The sequence below is a fragment of the Lagopus leucura genome, unplaced genomic scaffold (assembly GCF_019238085.1).
Source record: "Lagopus leucura isolate 7727_CA_CO unplaced genomic scaffold, USGS_WTPT01 Super-Scaffold_739, whole genome shotgun sequence".
In the NCBI taxonomy this organism is placed as follows: domain Eukaryota; kingdom Metazoa; phylum Chordata; class Aves; order Galliformes; family Phasianidae; genus Lagopus; species Lagopus leucura.
Window position 1 is genome coordinate 15,096,844 of NW_024962255.1, and position 18,977 is coordinate 15,115,820.

Below are 18,977 nucleotides of genomic sequence, written 5' to 3' on the forward strand. Positions count from 1 at the left end.
TTTTGCCAAACTGGCAGTGAACCTGAAAAGCTTCTGCTGTGCCAGTTCCTTCTTTTCTGGATAGGCTGTCAGGTACCCTAGGCTCTAGTGTGGTGGAGGGAGATGATGAGGAGTCACCATGTGGAGCAGCTGCCCACGTTGCAGGCTTGTGAGTGGAGTTATGTGGCTGTGTTTGGTTGGCAGGCAGCCCTGCAATTAACTGGAGGAGATTATGTAAAGAATTTGGGAAGTGTACCGGTTTTGGGGTTTCCTTTGTAAAGAGTAGAAATGGAACCTTAGTTTTCAAACGACACGAAGACAAAACTAATGTACACTGCATTTCTATACGTGGTCTCTACACGCATCTGTACAGGGATTTAAGCTGCTGTCTCAATTCCAGTATATAGAGAACTTCATCTGAGGCTGTTTTACCACTTTCATTATAGGAAGGGTCCTCATGTGAAATTTAAAGCTGAACTCAGTGACTCGATGGCACTGTCATGGAAGTTGTAACCCTGACTAGTGAGCTGTCACCTCTTAAACAAGCCAGGAAGTTCTTACCGTGTTCTCTCCCTTCCTGCCTTTCATTTTATCTAATTTCAGTGTTACAAAATTCTGTCTTCTGGTTGCTGAGACTTAAGGAGGCACAATAGTGTGTGCACTGTCTTGTTGAATAGTTCATCTTTAGAACAAAGTGATTGTTTGCTCAACCTGTACATGATGATCTTAATACTCCCATAAAGTAATCTTTGATCTTTCCTTCCTGTGTACCTCTAATCCAGACCCATTTTACTCTTTTTTATTTTTTTCCCCAGCTGGAGGGTTGACTGTGAGCCAGGCATTGTTGGCTTTTGCTCTGTGTGCTGGCTTCTGAACAAAGGTGCTGCTGAAAGGGTGAGTATTTAACTTCTATCCCCTTTGATGTAGAGGTATGTTCTTAGGAACTGATAAATTTAAACTCACCGAACCTGTCACCTTAAACTGTACCTAGGGTTGCAATGGGAAGAATCTAATCTACCAGCTCATAAAGTTTTGATCATCAGCCATCAAAGCTTGGTTAAATTATGGTTTAGTGTAAATTTTGTGGCATTCTGCAGCACTGCAAACCAGTGGAGCTGAAAGGTGAGCGTGTTTCACCTACTGCACAGATCTGAGTTGAGAGCAATAGAAATCTCTAAGACCCCAGAAATAAACAGTAATAAAAATATGATTTCTACTTAGTGTCTGCCATGGGAAAAGATGGCTGAGGAGTGTGTGAGCACCTATTTTCTACAGTTGTGTGAATTCCACATCAAATCTGATGTCTAACACATCAACTGTCTTCTGAGACTAACTGTGGCACCCAAGCTTTCCTCGAAAGAGAACAGGTTTTGACCAGCCAGACCTACTTACGAGATGGGTTTATGTTTATTGCCCTGCTGTGACTGGGAAGGAGCTGGTAGTACTTGAGTAGGAATTTCTCCAAGTCTCCCTTGTCAGTGAAATACTGTGTGTGCCAGACACGTGAAGGTGAAGTGTGGGTGTCATTTTACAAGTGTTTTCAATTGGCAGTGAATAGATTAAAATAAAAGAGTGTTAGCACAAAAGGGAACTTCTAAAAACATCTCAGTGCTTTATCGTTGTGAAGTAGTGTTTGTGCTCTGTCTGCACGCAGATAAGCTACCAACAAGACTGTGTTTATAGGACAATATTTATACCTCATAGATGAAAGTAAATAGGTGATACCATAAAGTTTATATTAGTCTGTTTTTCAGGACTGCATTAACTGTCAGAAATGGGGATGTCATGCATAAGGTTTGACGTCCATTCTTCAGGAGCATCCATAAAACTTTAGGCTGTCAGTTATGTGTGTATTGGTCTTTTGCAGACAAATTTCCTTATTCTTGTTCTCTATTTAAAAATACTGGTGTTATCTACCTGTACCGTAAAAATACTCTGTATTAGAGTCACCAGCTTAATATCTTAGGACCTGAAGAGAGCCGTGGGTAAAACATTCTGAAAGTTCCCAACTAGTAGCCTAAAGAGGCTTTTTAAACTCATACAAAGAAAAATATCTTGGAATGAGTAGTCAAGATTAAACACAAATACATTCCATTAGAAAGCTGGACTTTCAGAGTTGAAACTTGGGTTTCTAGTTCTTGAACATTCTGAGATACACAGATTGAAATTTGGTCAGTTGTTATTGTTTCCTGTAGTAAAGTTTTTAATAGAGATATTTAATGCCTAAATGGTGTTATACTTTTTTCTTTTTTCTTTTTTTTCCTCCCCCTCTTCCTTTGGCCATTTCAAAGATGTCTAATAAATTTCAGGGTATACATTTGAAATCAGAAAAGGCAAGGCAAGATTCTTGTCCTGTCTTTGCACATAGATAAATATGCCGTGTAAAGCAAGGGGGTGCTGTGTGACTTTTTTCCTCTATGACACCTATCATAAAAGCTTTTCTGAATAAGGAGACTGATAGTCTCTTAACAGAAGGATACTGAAGTAAGGAGTGTGCTGCATGCAACTCACAGTGGGTTCTGCATGTCAGAAGTCTGTCTCTGACTGTCTTTTGGCACAGCAATATGAATTGGAGTTGCCAGTTGTACTTGGAGTATTTCTTCTGTCAGGAGGTGGTGAGGAGCAGTATTGGAGAACACAGCATGCAGAAGGATTTGGAAGCTACCAAGAAATTAGCTTAATAGCAAGAGATGGCAGGTTGATGTGAGGATCTGGCCTGGAAGAAGTTATAGTTATGAGATTGTAATTTTATCAAATAATCATAAAGAATAATTCTCTGTACCTTGGGGGTTGTTGAGAATAATCATTTCCAATAAGGTCCAATTTAGCAATTCCTATGGTAGTACTGGGGCTTAGTAAGCATCTTTGGTCATTTTACCTTTTGCAGATAAATCATGAAACTCAATGATATAAGTGAGATGGAGGCAGTATCAAGTTTTTTCCCTAAAACTTCCTATTGCAGACAGGGCCATTAGACCAAACAAAGCTTATGTGTTGTCTCAGGGCAGTTTTTGAGTTTTGCTTGTGTTGTAGTCCTCTAGAAGATATGGATTTCTTTAAAAACAAGCAAACAAAAAAACCACCAACAACTTCCTTGCTTCCAAATCTGCTTTTGTAGAAGTTTGGAGGATCTGAATTAAGTTGCTTCTTTCCTCGTTTCTCTCATTCTTTTAAATTAATTGCATACTGTGTGCCTTCTGTGATTTTTGTGTAATTGGTTAAGCTGAAGGGATGCAATCAATCTACCTGGCTAGCAAGAGCTGTATACAGTGCACAGTGTAATTTTAAGCATTGAAAAGAGATGATGGCTCATCCCTGGTGTTCTGTGGTGTCTGTGATCTGTGATGGAGGAGGGCTTAAACACTCTTTTATGCATGTGAAAAGTGAAGCAGTTCCTTGCATACGATAATATTGCCCTCTCCCCTTCATTTCTGGTGCCCAGAGAACTGATGTTCTGGAGGTGACTGCAAACATAACTGCTTTGTGCAGGAAAGCTGTCTAAGCCCACTTTTCAGATCATCACCCAAACCAGAAACTCAGGTGCAGGTAAAAGTTCAGATCTCTGTTTTAGAAACATCAGGTTTGAACATAAAGTGCTGAGGAGCTGTGGGCACAGGGGCTGCCTGAAGCAGGCTCCCTCTCTGTTGAGGGATTTTTTCAAGTAGACTGACATCTCCCTCTCCAGTATGTGGTAGGATCCTTGTGATTCCTTTCAGATTTGCTGGATTTCGTACACTAGAGTACATGGGGGTGGATATCACGCTGAATTTGGTGTTTCTCCAAAGCTGGTAGGATTATTCCCAGCTGTCAGTGACTCACAGTAGCCAAGTTGCTGTCTCAGAGTTCAGGTTAATGGAATTTGCTGTTCAGATTCCCTTGAATTGGCTGACGGAGATGGAATTTCCATGAACTAGGAAGGGCAGGAGAAATTCTTCAAAGTACAAGCTTTGAATTTGTGTTGGGTCTGAAAAATTGCTGAGAAATGCAGTCTTTCTTCATCTAAATGGGGACAGTTCCTTGCCAAGAACCTTGCTTTCAGGCGTTTCATTTTGTTCTGTCTAAATTCCTGCTCTGTGTGCTTTTTGCTGAACATATCCAGTTTCCAGAAGTGTGTTAGGCGTGTGATAAATGTATGTCATATGATTGTCATTCTATTCCTTTTCCACAAAAATTGTGAACTTTATGTGGATTTAGTGATTCTGTTCTGTCAGCAGGGTAACTGCTTAGTTTGTTTTCGTCAAAGAAAAGGGGTACAAATATCAGCAATGGAATTCATAGAATTAAAGTATTTACTGAACAGTAAGTGAAGTTTTATGCCTTTTTGCTGCTTGTTCATATTTACTGAGCAGGTTATCTTCACCTCTTAAGTTAATGCAGAGGAATATGTAAAGCAGCTGGGATAAACTGTGAAAAATGAAGACCTGGGTTCACATGTTGATTTTGACTATGGTTGTTCTGGTAGTGTGTGACTACTCTAGGGAGCCTGCTGGACTCTGACAGAGCTGCATTTGGTCAGAGGTCGTGTCCAGTGTTACTTCTGGAACAGCACAGAATCAGTAAAATGGTTTGGATTTCATTTATTTTCTTACAAGACAGCTGTTATGTGACCGAACACCTCTGTCATTTGCCAGAAGTAATAAATCTGAAGCTTGTTTGCCTTGTTGGTGCTCTGTTTCAGAGTATGAGAATGTCTAGAACAAGTTCAGTCTTTCGCAGGTAATGAGTCAGTATCTGACTAGCCCACATTTGTGGTTTGATGAGATTGCCAGCAGTGCCTTGTTGCCCCCTTTTTGTCTCTGGTTTCTACCTGTGAACCTCGGGTATGTGTATGAAAAGTATCTTCCAGTTTGGAATGACATATTAAAATAATGAAAGGCAAGAATTTTCTACATGATGTTTTGGCCTTTCCATTTAATTAATTTGTTAGAATGAAAGTCCAAGAAATCACAGTGAGATGACATCTTGCTCACTAATCAGGTAATCAAGGAGCGAAGAGGTAACAGATGCAATTTCATTTTCTGAATATGCGAAGGAAGAACAACATGAGAAGATTAACTGCATATCTATTTCAAACTGTAGGTACATTTTTTGATTAGACAGGATTAGACAGATATCACTGCAAGACCAATGATAACCCTACATTTTTTTTCAGTCCTGTATTTGCTTCCCTTATATGCCATTTTATAGGCAAGATCCTAAAAAATTTTTCTTCTGCTGAATCACAAATAATGAAACTCCTTTTTCCTCACTAGTACTGATTTGCCATGTTGTTAATTGCTCATCAGGCTGCACAGTTCTCTGATATCAGTCTCTTATCCCAGATGTGCTTTGTTACTTCAGCCTTTAAAGCCTGTTGGTCAACTTGTGCAACCAAAATAGGGTTTGATTAAATGCACAAATTGTGCTTTAGGTGGCTGATTTGTGGCTATGCTTTTAGTTGCACTAAGGGAGCAGTATTTCTGACTACTTATGTACATGATGCATCAGGCATCAGGGACTTTATTCACAGACTTCATCTTTGCTTCCCTGCATATTTCTGCTGAGATAAGGAGCCGATAAAATTAACCTGGGCCCCAGCTGACCAGGTCTCCATACCATAAATTAGACAGATTTAGCATTCCATTTATTCTAAAGTTCTTCCTCTTTAGAGAATTGTTGCAAGTTATATCCAAGTAGCGAGATTGAAAGTAACCAGTCTTGGGACTGCAGGGGATGACACTTATAGAGATGCGATGACCCTTTTATGGTCCTTTTCTCCATCAATACAAAATGCTCATCTCAGAGTCTGGTAAATGAACTTTCACTTTTTGATATATCCTCTATCACAAGACAATGTTTTCACTCAAGCATCCGTTCTACCTAGCATGCTGTTTTCTGAAGGCATGTGGAGAATGGGATAAATTGCCATACTGACTGCTGGAGACCTCTTTGCCTTAGTTCACTGGAAAAGATGAAATTAAGTTTGTAAAGATAAGAAGTCAATATATAGTAAGCTAAGGCACCTTAAATCATGGTGTGAACTTCTTATTCTGAGATGAGGTAACTTGGATTTGCTGTTCCTTAAGCTTCCTTTCCAAATGCCCTGTAATAACCTCCCAAAATGCAAGCTCCTTACGTGTATATGAAGGAGTTTTGCAAACTATCTCCCCTGATGATCTCGCAGCATAATTGATTCAGCAGAAGTCATCCAGTAAATGCAAAACCATGTAGTGTTTACTACTTAGATTTTCTCAACTCAGTATTGTATCACCATCTTTAATAGTTGTTCAGAGTCCTAAAAACAGTTTTTAGTAGAGGTCATGCTGTAATTAGCATCAGACCGATTAGAGTAGCTTATTATAATTGCGGTCTGAGAATTGTACTATAATCCCTTGAAATGCACAAGAGATGATAATACTGAAATATACTGTGGTGAAACCATGCTGTTACATGGGCATCAAAATGTAGTTCTGTACTCTGCTTAAAGGAAGTGAAAAGGATAAAATGAGATACAAGAAAGATAGGGAAGGAGAGCTGTACAAAAATGAGCAGTAGCATAGTGATGTACAAAAATGATTCCAAATTGAAAAGTTTGGAACTGTTGCGAAGATGTGGCAAACGTGGAATACGTTTTGGAAATAGTGAATACTTTGGCACAGATTGATTATTAACTCCCTCTTTACATTTCTTCATCCACACGAGATCAAAGAGTTATTCAGAAGAGCTGAACAGAAGCAAACCAAACTGCGAACAGGACGTGCCTAGATTTGTCTGTGGAACGCGTGGCCACTCTTGTTCTTAATTTTGAGGTGCAGATAGCAATTAGTGGGAGTGGTCATGTGTGACTAGATAGGATAAAAACTCATAAGGTACAATGTCTATCTCAATTTCTAAATGCTGATTACATCAAATGAATATTTTAATTTAGGATTTCTTCAAACTTAAAAAAAAAAAAAAAAAAAAAAAGAGGTGACTTCCTTCACATTGTCCAATATTTGAGCAAGATAAACTCCTGCTCTGAGTTTTTGTTTTCTGTGCTGTTGTGAAGTCTCCATAGATTGTGAACCGTGTGATCATTAACTACCAGAGAAACAAAGCATTATAATTCACTTACTGTTTGTAGAAGATGCTTTTGGGTGGAAGGGGGACTCCTGCAGATCTGTTAATTCGGCTCGCTTTGTTCTCTGTTCCCTCTCAGTTCTGTAGTTTACAACTTTTTTTCTTCCTGATCACATTGATACTGCAGAATTCTAAATCCTTCATTCTCTTCTGGTTTCGTCTCAGCTGACTTCTGTGGTCTAATAGAGGAAATCTCAGCCACACTATATAATCTCCTATTTTGAAAATTGAAAACATGTTTCAAGTGACAAAGGGAATAACTCCATCTTCCAGTACCTTGAGCTGCTGCTCAGGTGACCAGGACTGTATACTTTCCTTTTGTCATAAAAACCAAACGTGGAATATGCCACATTAGAAGGGATCATCAAATCCAATTCCTGGCTCCAGACAGGAGCATCCAAAATCCAAACCCTGTGTCTGAGAGCAGTGTCCAAATTCTTCCTAAACTCCAGCACTCAGGCTGTGCTCGCTGTCTTGTGCAGCCTGTTCCATGCCCACCGCCCTCTGGTGCAGACCCTTTCTGTAACCCCCAGCTGCCCTCCCCTGACACAGCTCCATGCCGCTCAGCGCTGCCCTCCACTCCCTGTGAGGAGCTGTAGCTGCCATGAGGGCTCCCCGGAGTTCCTTCGCTCTGGGCTGAGCAAACACAGGGACCTTAGCTGCTCTCCACACACCTTGTCCTCCGGACCCCTCAGCATCTTTGTATAGTAATTTCCAGCAGTCAGTAAGGTATTATGCAGTCAAAGAAGAACAGAATCGTTTTTATGTTAAGAATACAGTAGAGCATTTTTTTACTAAGCCACTTGGGAGAATTGAAATATAAGGGCGTGGCAGTTTGCTGTGTGTGGATGATGCTGAATGCAGTGGATGTGCAGAGTCCTTCAGCCAAGTCCTAAGGGCAGCGAGCAGTCTCCAGGATTCCCTGTCCAGCTCTAACTAGATGGCAGGCTTCTGCCTGAAGTGGCACCTGGCACTTAACATTTGCCATGTAATTAATAAGAGTACATGTATTCTTTAGATTTTGTGATGTTTTCTTAAAAAATGCGTGTTTTGCGTTTGAGCTGTTTTCTTGCTCTGTTTTCTTAAGCTGGAGTGTTCTGCACTGGAATAAGGAGGAGTCCCTCTTGCTTCTGCATTCTGTGTTTGAACTTTAGCAGCTGAATTTGAGGTAGAATAGTGGCTCACTTTTTAAGCCAGTGCAGGTGAGGAGAGCAGCAGCACGAGGGGGTACATCGCAATAATGTACTGAAGGGAGAGAAAAATGAAACACAAACCATTCACTGAAATGAGTTTCTAAAAAAGCAGAGTGAGCATGTGTGTGTGGTGGGGAGGGAGTTGTCTCAAAAAGCTGTATTTGTTCCCTGGAGGTTCCCGTGTGCTATAATTGAGCCAACATGTCAAAGTGAAGTATGTGGTGAGCTTTGGGAGTGGGGGAAAACTGCTTCTTCTGCACATGCAGGGCTTGCGTGAGCCCACTCTTACTGCTTTTGCATTGCTGAAGCCACAACACAGCAGAATAGCTGTCCAACCAAGCTCTGTAGCCACTGTTTCTCTAAGATCTGCTTTAAATCTTTCTTTGGTTGGGAGACTAAGAATAATTGGCTTTGAGTTTGCATCTGTTGTGGAAGTGAATGAAGATGATGAACAGAGAGGAAGATGACTGGATTGCTATTGAGATATAGGCAGTGCAAGCTACAGGGACCTTCCTTGTTTTAATGATTCTTGAATCTCAAAGAAACGGATCCCATTTCCTGTATGTTGTATAGAATTTTTCAGATTAATGTAATGGTTTGAGAATATACTGGCTTACTTTTGTTTAGTGCCTTTATTTTTGTGTTATAAACAGATGGAAAAGGGATGCTTGCAGTCCTGGCGGGTAGTTGCAGCCTTTGGCTGTGTGTCTTGATGTGTGATGCTGCAATGGCAGCTCTCTTTGGCCAAGGCTCACTGCAGTTTCGCCCTAGGACTTCATATTAACTTGAAAATCTTTAAAGCCAGTCTTTCCATGCTAACAAGCTAATTTTGTCTTGATTGTTTTTTATGTAAAATCTTTACCTTTGGCGCTTTCATATTTTAGAAATCATGCTTGCTAACGTATTTGAAGTTCTGATTGTTTCCATAGTGACAGCAATGGCAGAAACTTGCAAAAGGAAGGTGACAGCATTGTCGTTTCAAGATTAACTGTTTTATGGAGGAATGGTCTGGGGGGGAGGGGATGGGGGAGAGGGAGATATATATAGTAGGTTTTTCCAAGCAGTCACACAGTATTTGTGAGTAGTTGAATACATTTGGAGATTGGAGAAGAAAGGCAGTGGGACAGAAGAATTGATCTGGTATTTTGGCGTTCATCTGTGTGGGGAAGCAGTAAACAGAAGGTCAGCCTAAAAAATCTGAAGTGCTTTCAGCAACATGTCTCCGTTACTGCTGCTCCAAATGACGATGAAATTGTGAAATGCAGAAAGCTGAAATGTACAAATTACCCTCAGAGAAGAGGCAGAAGTTAACATGCCTGTGAGACAGTGTGTGTAACACACCTTTGTTTAATTTCTCCTTTCCAAATTCATCACTTAAGTGTAGGAAGCTTTTAGCTTTAGAAATTAGACACTTACAAAGCCATTAGCAAGAGCTGCAGCCTCCTTATTTTCCTCCGGTAAAATCAGCTGTCTGATTTTATTTTCTGGGAAGCAAGGCTTTATCCCCTTTCATTACACATCGTATTACCATGTTTGTCAGTAAGACAGCTTCAGAGAATGCAAACGTTTGATGAGAACCTTCTCTGCGGCTTAGAGGAGTGTTGTGGAGTGTTTTGCAGGAGAGCCGAGCCTCCCGTGTCTCTTTGCAGCAGGTGTTGATCCTTCTGTCTGCAACGTGGCCGCTGGAAACAGTTGTCTGAATTATAATGTAATGTTTCTTATATCAACTCTGGCAAGCGGGAGGAGATGATGAGAAAGATGCATGTAAGCAGTGTTAAATATTTTCTTTCAGGGACTATCCCTTTTCACTGAAGCACTTGATAGCATTCAAAGTGCTTTCCCTCCCCACCATCACAGTCAGGTTTGGGACTTGAAGTCCATGTAGCTGTGCTGGGAAGAGCGAGTCAGGCAGCTGCCCATCTCCAGGTGGCAGGCATGTCTTTGGCCCCTGGGGAAATCAAGCAGGCCAAAAGTAAGGCACAGGTGCTATGCTCTGATTTAACACATTGTTAAATCCAGATCTCTTACGCCTTCCAGCCAAAATATGGCATCATACTGTAAACTGAGTTCGTGTTGCATCTTATTACGCTGGGGAAAGAAAGCAGGCAGCTGGGAACTTGCATTGCCTTGAAAGTTATAGAAGTTATTCATTTGTCAGTGCCTTAGGTCGCATCTGCATTGGTACCTTGGTGGGTTCTTGCATTATTTTGGTATCTTGGGAGTGGAGGTGAGTAAAAATATGTAATTTATAGGGTTTTTTTTGTTTTTTTTTTTTGTATTTATCTGCAACATTTTGCACAGCTGGCATGTTGGGAATTGTTTGAGCTTGCTTTTTCTGTTCTGTACCAGCCAAAATCATTGTGTGCAAAACTAGAAAACAGTTTAGAAATCATGAGATTTGGTATTTGTAGCAGATAGAGGGAAGTAAATTGTGCCATCTGCTCTAAATACTGCCCTCTTATTTGTAGAATGGTACAAAATTAAATGAAATCAGTTTCTTCTTCAGAGAAGTTCATTTGTAGATAGTTAAGCTGTTGAGATTCTGATTTAGTACTGAAACAAGAAGATTGGTTAGGATGTCTTCTCTCCATTCATCTGTCTGCCAACCCCCCAGAAAAAAAACCAATTATTTTTTGCATTGGTTACACTGGTATAGATCTTTAAGGTGCAGCTTAGTGCTGTGCTATAAGTAATGTATTAAATCCCAAGCATATATCATATATTGCTTGTATTTAAGTATGATTATGAAATTTAGACAGAAACACATTGAGACACGTTTCTCTGAAACTTTTATCTCATTTCTCTGCAAGATTCACTTCATGCAATTTTCAGTCTTTTCTCACCTCCCTTAAAATCAAGGAATAGCATTTTTCTTTTTTGCACTGTTAGTAATAGCAGTTAGCGCTGATTCATTTGCATTGATGCCTCTGCTTCTTGTACCAAGATAGCTTTATTTGCAGAGATACCATGAAGTTCTTACTTTGGTTTGTAGAACCTTTGTACCTGTTTTAATCTTAGACAGAATGTGTGATATCCAAGAGGAAATTCTGGGGAGCAAAAAAAAAAAAAAATAAGAAAATAAAGACACCAACTACTGTCTTGTAAATTTACCCATTAAGGATGTAGGTCCTGTAGATTTGGATAATGTTACATTCATTTCTTGAAGTAAAACCTTCCCTTAAGTCAGGGAAAAACTTCTGCAAGGAAAAAAGGCATTTCTTGCACACCTTTGGCCTCCATTTCCAATTGCAGGCAGCTGTCTGATTTATACTCAATGAAAACATCTGATTGTGCCCTTGTAAGAATACCGTTTGATTTTCAGTTTAAGGGAGTGAATATTTACTTGCTTGGAAACATTTGGATGTGTATTATTGAAAACTTTTACTGACGATACAAGATTTCAGACATCAAAACATAAAGGCTGCTAATACTTTTCTGAAAGCTCTTCCTTCACAGAAGTCCTTTTGCTTCTCCATGGGTCATTTGTGTTTAGTGCACATTGCAATTGCATGCTATTGGATAACAGATTTAGGTGACTCTGTGTCTATTGGTTCAGATAGCATTAGCCAAAGAAATTGTTAGGACTCTGGTTGTGATTTTCTGTATTACTCCTGTGAAACATTTCGTATGATTGTATTTGCTCTTTTTTTCCTAAAGTTAGGGAAAGAATGTTTAATGGATGATATTGAATATAAGTGGGTATTTTATGAAAAGTTTTAAAAACACTCAAAAAGGAAAAAAGAAAGATTTAGTTTCAAGTGTTTCTTAAATTTCAATTTTGTCAGATTCAGAAGATATTTATCCTTATCCTTTTAGCCTAATAAACTAATGCTGACTCTTTTGGAGACGTTTTTAATAAACCCTTGTTTTAGGTTCATTTTGTGGCACTCTTGTGGTTGGTGTGACACTGGAACAAGTGGCCTGGTGAGGTTGTGAGTGCCTTCACCCTGGAGACATTCAAGGCCAGGCTGGATGGGCTTCAAGACACTTGTTCTAGAGGGAGGCGTCCCTGTCAATAGCAGGGTGGTTGGAGATAGATGATCTGAAACGTCCTTTCCAACCCAAACCATTCTATGATCTCCTACCATTAGAGAAATAGATTCTGATAAAATTGCATGAATGAAGTCCATCCCTTTCCTTTTGGGGCTGTGTGTCCGAAGTGGAACATGAGTGGGAAATGGGAAATTCGGTGGTACAACGTGGTTTTCTGTTGATGACCTGTGTTGTGTAATTGGGTCAACTCAGTTTGTGCACTCTCTGGCTGTATTCATTCCTGCCTTGAAATGACTTTTATTGAGAATAGCTCAGAGATATTTGACCTATGCTTGTCAATTTAAATCAAGGTTTGTTGGATTTCCAGAATGTTGTCCTTGGAATTTTTGAGCTCTGGATTTCTTGGAATATTTTTGTATGCATTTCTCACCATGGGTTTTTTATCTTTTTTTTTTTTTTTAATTCTGAGAAGCTTTTCTAATATATGCTTTGAAAGATTCATGACCAGCTGTTTCTACTGTTTTGTCTTCTGCCTCTTTATAATTGAATATCTGTCTTTCCTACTTGTTCTTTTTCACATCTGCATTTTCAACCGGGCAAAATCTGAGTTTTATTTCATGGTGCTCATAAATCTAAATTAGTGTATATTTATATATTCTTTTTTTTTCACATGGATTAGAAATTGTCTTTAGAGGTGTGTAAGCAAGAGGCATTGCCTTTTTCTGCACGTGGTATTCATTGTGATAGCTGTTAGACCTGGGTGGAGATTTCCGAACTTGAGCCTTTTGCCCTGTCACTTTGATAAATGTGTCATTATTCTGGGGCTGAAGGGTTCTGGTTTATATGAAATGAGGGCATCGAGGATCACAGCAGCTCAACAGTCAGCACTGAGTTGTGGGTGTCAGGCATGGCTGCCTTGCCAGTCGCTCCTCTCTTCTGGCTTTTTGCTAGTGTTTTTTGCTGTTGTGTTAATTTATTGTGTAGTACCACTTTCCATGAGTGTTTGTAGGTATGGAATATCTGACTGAATGAGCTTTCCCTCAAGGTCATGAACAGGAGCAGGGGAGTATTTGATTCCCACTGTTTTTATATGCCATGTGAGTCAGTCTGGGGCTGGGATATCTCTGCACTGTATTAAAATATCTTTCCAGAAATCTTCATGTGGACACTAAATTCTGGCTCTGTTTGTGCTCTGCTGATAAAGGTAACTCAAAATCTATCACATCTGCAAAGTTTTAATTCTGTTTCTTAATGTAACAGGACTGTTCACCTTGTCCTTTTAATATGCTACTTTAGTGAATAGCCACAGTAAAACATTCTGTTGGTAAATCATAGAACTGTTATGGTGTGGTAACTTCAGTTGTTAATTTTCTTGGAGGGCATGAAGGTGTTTTTTCAGAGCAGACATCTGCTTGAAAAAAGTGAGTTGAGTTTTGGGTTCACAGTTGTTGTTTTTTTCCCAGAGCAGGTGCACTGGGCTGCTGTGCTGCTTCCACCAGCAGCTCTCTGCTGGTTCTCTGCCCTGTAATGCTGTGGCCAGTCAGGATGGTGGCTTTTGTAACATGACAGCTGTGTGCAGACCACCAAACTCGACCAGAACCAAAATCAGCTTCGTTCTCAGCCAGCCTGAAGCTATTGCTGGATTCCAGCTTCTATTCTTGTGTGACAGACACACGTGGTGGGCAGCGCTTTGAATGCTGGCTGCACTGTGCAGTTTATTCTATTGCTTGGGAAGCTGGGTGAGACCCTGATTCTGTGTGGGCATGCCTCCCTCCACACTTCAGTACCTCTGCAGGGTGCCTTGTGGTGCTAGCTTTAGCCTACTCATTGCAGATTTATTTCCAAACCATAGATCTTGGTGAGACATATCTATGCTCCCTTTCTGGTGACTGTAGGAAACTGCACAATGGGACAGCATGGTTGATTTGAAATCTGCTTTTGGAATGCTTTTTGGTACATTTCTGAGTACTGATAACACTGTGGTTAGCATCCTTCCCTTTGCCTAAACTACACTGATGGAATGGATCTGGGAGAGCACTCCTTTTCCATTGGTGTAGTGTTTGAATCACAACAGGACAAGTGAGCGATACTAGTGGACGGCAAGTCTTTGAAGTATGTTGGAGTCAACTTCAGAGAGAAAGAAAATCCCTTCCCTGTGCTGCAGGTAAACAATAACACTTTCAAACCTTGAAGAGGATCAAGGTGAAGCTGAGCGAACAGCAAGTGCTGAGGAGATGATCCTGCTTTGTGACAAGTGGCAAAAATGCTGTTTTTTCCTTTTGTGCTCCTATAACCAAAGCAAAATAACAAAGTATTTGGAGATTGCTTTATGAAACAAAACCAGTAAGTTTTTGTTTTAAATATCCTCATCTTAACTGATGTGGGTGAATATTTTAAAACGAGGGTGTAAATGCCTTGTTGGGATTCTGAAATATCTTCAGAAGCAAGTGAAAAGAGCTGAATTCATCTGTGTGGATGCATTTTGCTACATTTTTTGCCTGTTTAGACTGGGAGGAGGCTGACAACTTCCAACTGTTGTGTGTCACTCCCAGTTTAGTTGGCTTTGGCTGCATAGAGAGAATGGAACAGGCTCATTTCTCTTTTTCTTGTTATATCCCTGAGGAAAGAAGGATACTGCTTCTAGGCCATGCACCTCGCATGCATTTCAGAAGGCAGATTTGCCCTCTTCTACCTAAGGTGAAGGAGCTCTTGGCATTGGAGAGCAATAGAAAGTGGCAGCAGAAGTGTCTAGGATCATTCCCTCAGAGGTTGCTGCTTGTTTTCAACAAGATTCTGACTCTTAGAATGTATTCACTCAGCTTTGAAATGGCTCATGGATAAAGGCTGAAGTTCAGTGGCTGGAGCTGTGTATTAACATGCCATATGGGTAGCAGCAATGTCATGAGTGGTAAATAAGGACTTCTATAAGAAATGGAAAGCTGCGTCTCCAAAACTGAAATAGGAACAATGGAAGCAAAAATGGTGGTTGAAAAAAATGTGATTGTTTTTTAACTTATTTGCTAGCACAAGGTAACTGATGAGAGAATTCAAAACTGCTCTGTATATCATCTTTAATACAGAGCCAACCATATCGATAAAGCTGTTACCTTATGTACCGCACAACGGTCTGTCCCATGTGCACTACCAAGGAGAGAACAAACATGGGATTGAGAGGCGGTGGGTTTGGGTGGGGGAGGGAGGTTTGAATGTGTCCTTTGGGAAAGAATCTGTATAAAGAATTGAGAAAGAAGTAAGATGGCAGCAGCCAGGATTTGCAGAGCTTTTCAGCCCTTTGTTTGGTTATCTTGCATAAGTGCTTTAGCCAGAGACTCTTTCAGTAGCTGCATGGGGCCGGCTTGGAACACAAACGTGCATGAATCCAAATGTAATTTCCCTGTTGTGCACATTCTGGCTGTGACAGCTCAAGTTATGAATGTAAAATAGCAGGAAAAAAGTTCAGAAGGTGGCCAGGCCTGCAACATTAATAAGAGCTGAATTACCCAGAGCTCCTGTAATCTCAGTAAAGGTTCTGCCTAGATTTTAAGCCTAGCTGTTTCTGTGTTTCATTTTGGTGTGCTTTGGAAAGGAAGAAATAGCCTGTGAGTCTGTGCCCCTGGGTGATTGAGCTCAATAGAAGCAACAGTCAAGCATTTGCTTCCAGACGAGACGCGAAGCATGCAGAGGGGTGATGTTAATTCTCCGCTCCAGTCGGTGGTTGGTGCTGGCACAGAGTGAGCCGGTGCTGGTGCTCCCATCTGCAGAATTAAAGCACTGCCCAGGGAGCAGCAGCATCTCTTCCCATTCAGACAGTTCTCTTCACTGTAGGGCACTCACCCCAAATCTGCCACTTTCCCTAATTCCCACCATTCGGGATGCATTTGTCTTTGTGTAGAAGAAAGGATTTCCTCCTCCTCCTCATCGCACTGCTCAGAGAAGGGGCACCTTGCTCCGACTGCAGGACAGATTGTCTGGGGGTATGCAGCAAGGAGAGGACTTTTCCCCCTCCTATGTGCAACTTGCACAGCAAAGAAGGGTTGCAAAGTTTTCAGCTTTTCCTACTTCTTCTGCAGTTTTTCCCCGTGTCTGTCCTCTCACTCTCCCTTTCCAAGCTCCTTCCATCCCGTGTTGCCATGGAGAATGAAATGCCGGTCCCATTCAAGTTGTCGGCTGAATAGGTTTTGAGGTTGATGGATGGTGAGAATCTTATCCCTCCTTCTCCAAACACCGCCCCTGCCTGGTTCTTGACATTTCACTTGCCAGAGACTGGCAGCCTGGGAGAGAGGACTGAAAAGGAGGCTGGCAGTGTCCTGCTGCGATGCTCTTTCAGTTCCTTGGATGAAATCAGCAGCTGTGAGAAGGTCTTAAGGACTTTGGTGCAGAGCCTTGTCCTCAAGCTGGCTGAGGCATGAATGCTCACTTGAGTGCGTGCTCCTGCTTCCCCAGAGCTCCCAGGGAAAGAAAATTCAAACGCGGCTCTTGCTACTGCTCAAAACAGCATTCTAAATGGGGTGCTTTTAATAACAAATACATGGAGTTGTGGATTTAACAGGCCCAGGGTTTGAATGGGATGTTGAGGTTACTGCTGAAGTGCACGAAACGGAGCTGTAAAGCAGAAAAATCAAAACGATAGCTCTGTAAAATTGCACCAAAAATACTTCTTTTGTTGTGATTTATTTCTTCTATTGCAAGGTGATGATGGCTTAGGAAGGGATTGGGAGAGTTCTGGCTTCTGGTGAAAGGCTGAAGCCCGTCTTGTGTACAGGAATAGTTGTTTTGCCTGATGACACCTAATAAGAGTTTGGGGGAAGTGTCTGCCTGCTGTTGTTTGGTTTGTGTGTACGTATCACTTCTGGAAGTAGTGGTTAGAATGAAATTCAAACATTTTTCCAACTGTAAGCGTTCCATGAACATACACTGGTTTTGGGAGAGGGAGAATATTTTTGTGACCTTTCAACAAAAAGCTGCTCTGTCAGGAGCAAACAGGGCAGGAATCCCTGCTGGTGATCAGGGATGGGCTTCGAACGTAGGGGTTACACGTAGAGAATTGCTCTGTGTGCTTTTGAAAAGCTGTGCTGTGCCTGACAGATCATTTGAACTCTCAGTGCATCTCTTCCAAGTACCGCACTGATAAGTATTTCTGTACCAAAGTATGAATAGCATCTGTATGTTCCTGAGCTTGCTAAACAAATACATCTTCCCATGGTACCACTGGCAGCTTTTGCATCTGTCTGAGCTTTGCAAGAGTTCACTTTCTGTTTGATGCTTTATGTCCTGTTTGTTGTTGGATTGTTGTCTCCCTGCTGGAGCTCTCCTGCAGCGAGGTTGTTTTTCCTGTTGTGTGAGCCACTTCCAAAATGCTCATAGGTTAGCAGCTTGGCCACTGGTGTATTAAAAGGGAATTTTGCCAGTGCTGTATCAGAGAGGCACATGTGTATGTGAATATGCATGAAATACAAATAAACACAGTGTAAACGAAATAGGTATGAATATACCATATTGTTCTTTGGTTACTTTATTGTGACAATCGTAGTATGATTTTTGCCACAAAGCTCATTAGGGATTCTCGAGCTGGATGAGTTCATAATGGGCCCTGGATCTATGTTGTTTGTAGTCCTATGTGAGAATACACAGGACTTTGGTTTCTGGTTTGAAACCATATGGCTGTGCTACTGGAAAGAAAAAAAAAAAAGATTTTCAAAAATTATACTGTTAAGCAGCTTCTTTTCACCATCAAATATGTCACTCATGTCAGATGGAATTGAGAGCGATGCAGGGAAGAAAAGGGGGTAGTCCTTTGGGACACAGAATGATACTGTGGTTTGGGATTAGCTTCCTAATAGGCACTCAGCATCATATTGCCATTCATAAGGGGTGGGGGAAAGGGTGAGCAGCTGTTTTACTGTGGCGATTTTGAGGGAGCTGAGGCGGCATAGGCATCAAGGGTGGGGTGTGCATGGCATTTTATTCTGCTAACTTGTGGGGTTTTTAAAATGTAGATACTGCCTTCTCTATACAAAAAATATACGCCTTTCTGTTTATGAATTTGTGCGAGATGAAATCCCCAACCTTTCTCTTTCACTCTGTTTGTGAAGATTGTTATGTTAATAACTGTAGAGATTGTAAAAAAAATTTCCAGATATTTCTGACAGATTTCAGCTTTTAAAAAAAATCTTCCATTTTTTCAGCAGGAATGTACAGAGATTCCGTTTGTCCTCTGAAATGCCTCTTCTTTCTCCCCTTCCAAGATTGACCTTTTCTTTTTTGTTTATTTTCTTTTCCCCGATGAGAACTGACTTGACTTAACAGCAACAAAAATAACAGGAAATTTTATTATTAGGATGCTTCTGGTAGCTTCCCTGCTTCATTCCATCTGGCCTTCAGTTAAATTATTCTTGGAAAAAAAATGTTTATGTCTCACTCATTTTAGATTCAGAGTTGCAAAGTAGCAGTTTGGTAACTTTTCCTCTGTAAATGTCAGTCAAATGCGTTATAGGTTCCAAGATTTTCATGAATATACTGTGGTTACTATTAACCACCAAAGGACACTTCTGTAGTCTTACCTAGGGACACCTCCTGACTTCAGTAATCGGTGCTGAGGTGGTGGCTGTTACAATGCAGTGGTCCTTCCTGGCACTTATGCTGCCCAAAGGGTGACTCCTGCTGATGCCCTGTGTTCCTGTACTGTTGTCTCCATTTTTCCAGAGGCAAAATACC

The 18,977-nt window shown here is 40.9% G+C and overlaps 1 protein-coding gene across 2 annotated transcripts in view; it reads left to right on the top strand.

Moving 5' to 3' along the window:
• The first annotated feature begins 794 nt into the window (after nucleotides 1-794).
• Nucleotides 795-18,977, top strand: part of NDST2 (N-deacetylase and N-sulfotransferase 2) — a 104,443-nt gene continuing 86,260 nt past the window's right edge. For both annotated transcript variants that reach the window (XM_042862831.1, XM_042862834.1), the window contains exon 1: nucleotides 795-873. The gene's annotated coding sequence lies outside the window, so the exon portion shown is untranslated. The remainder of the gene's footprint in view (nucleotides 874-18,977) is intronic.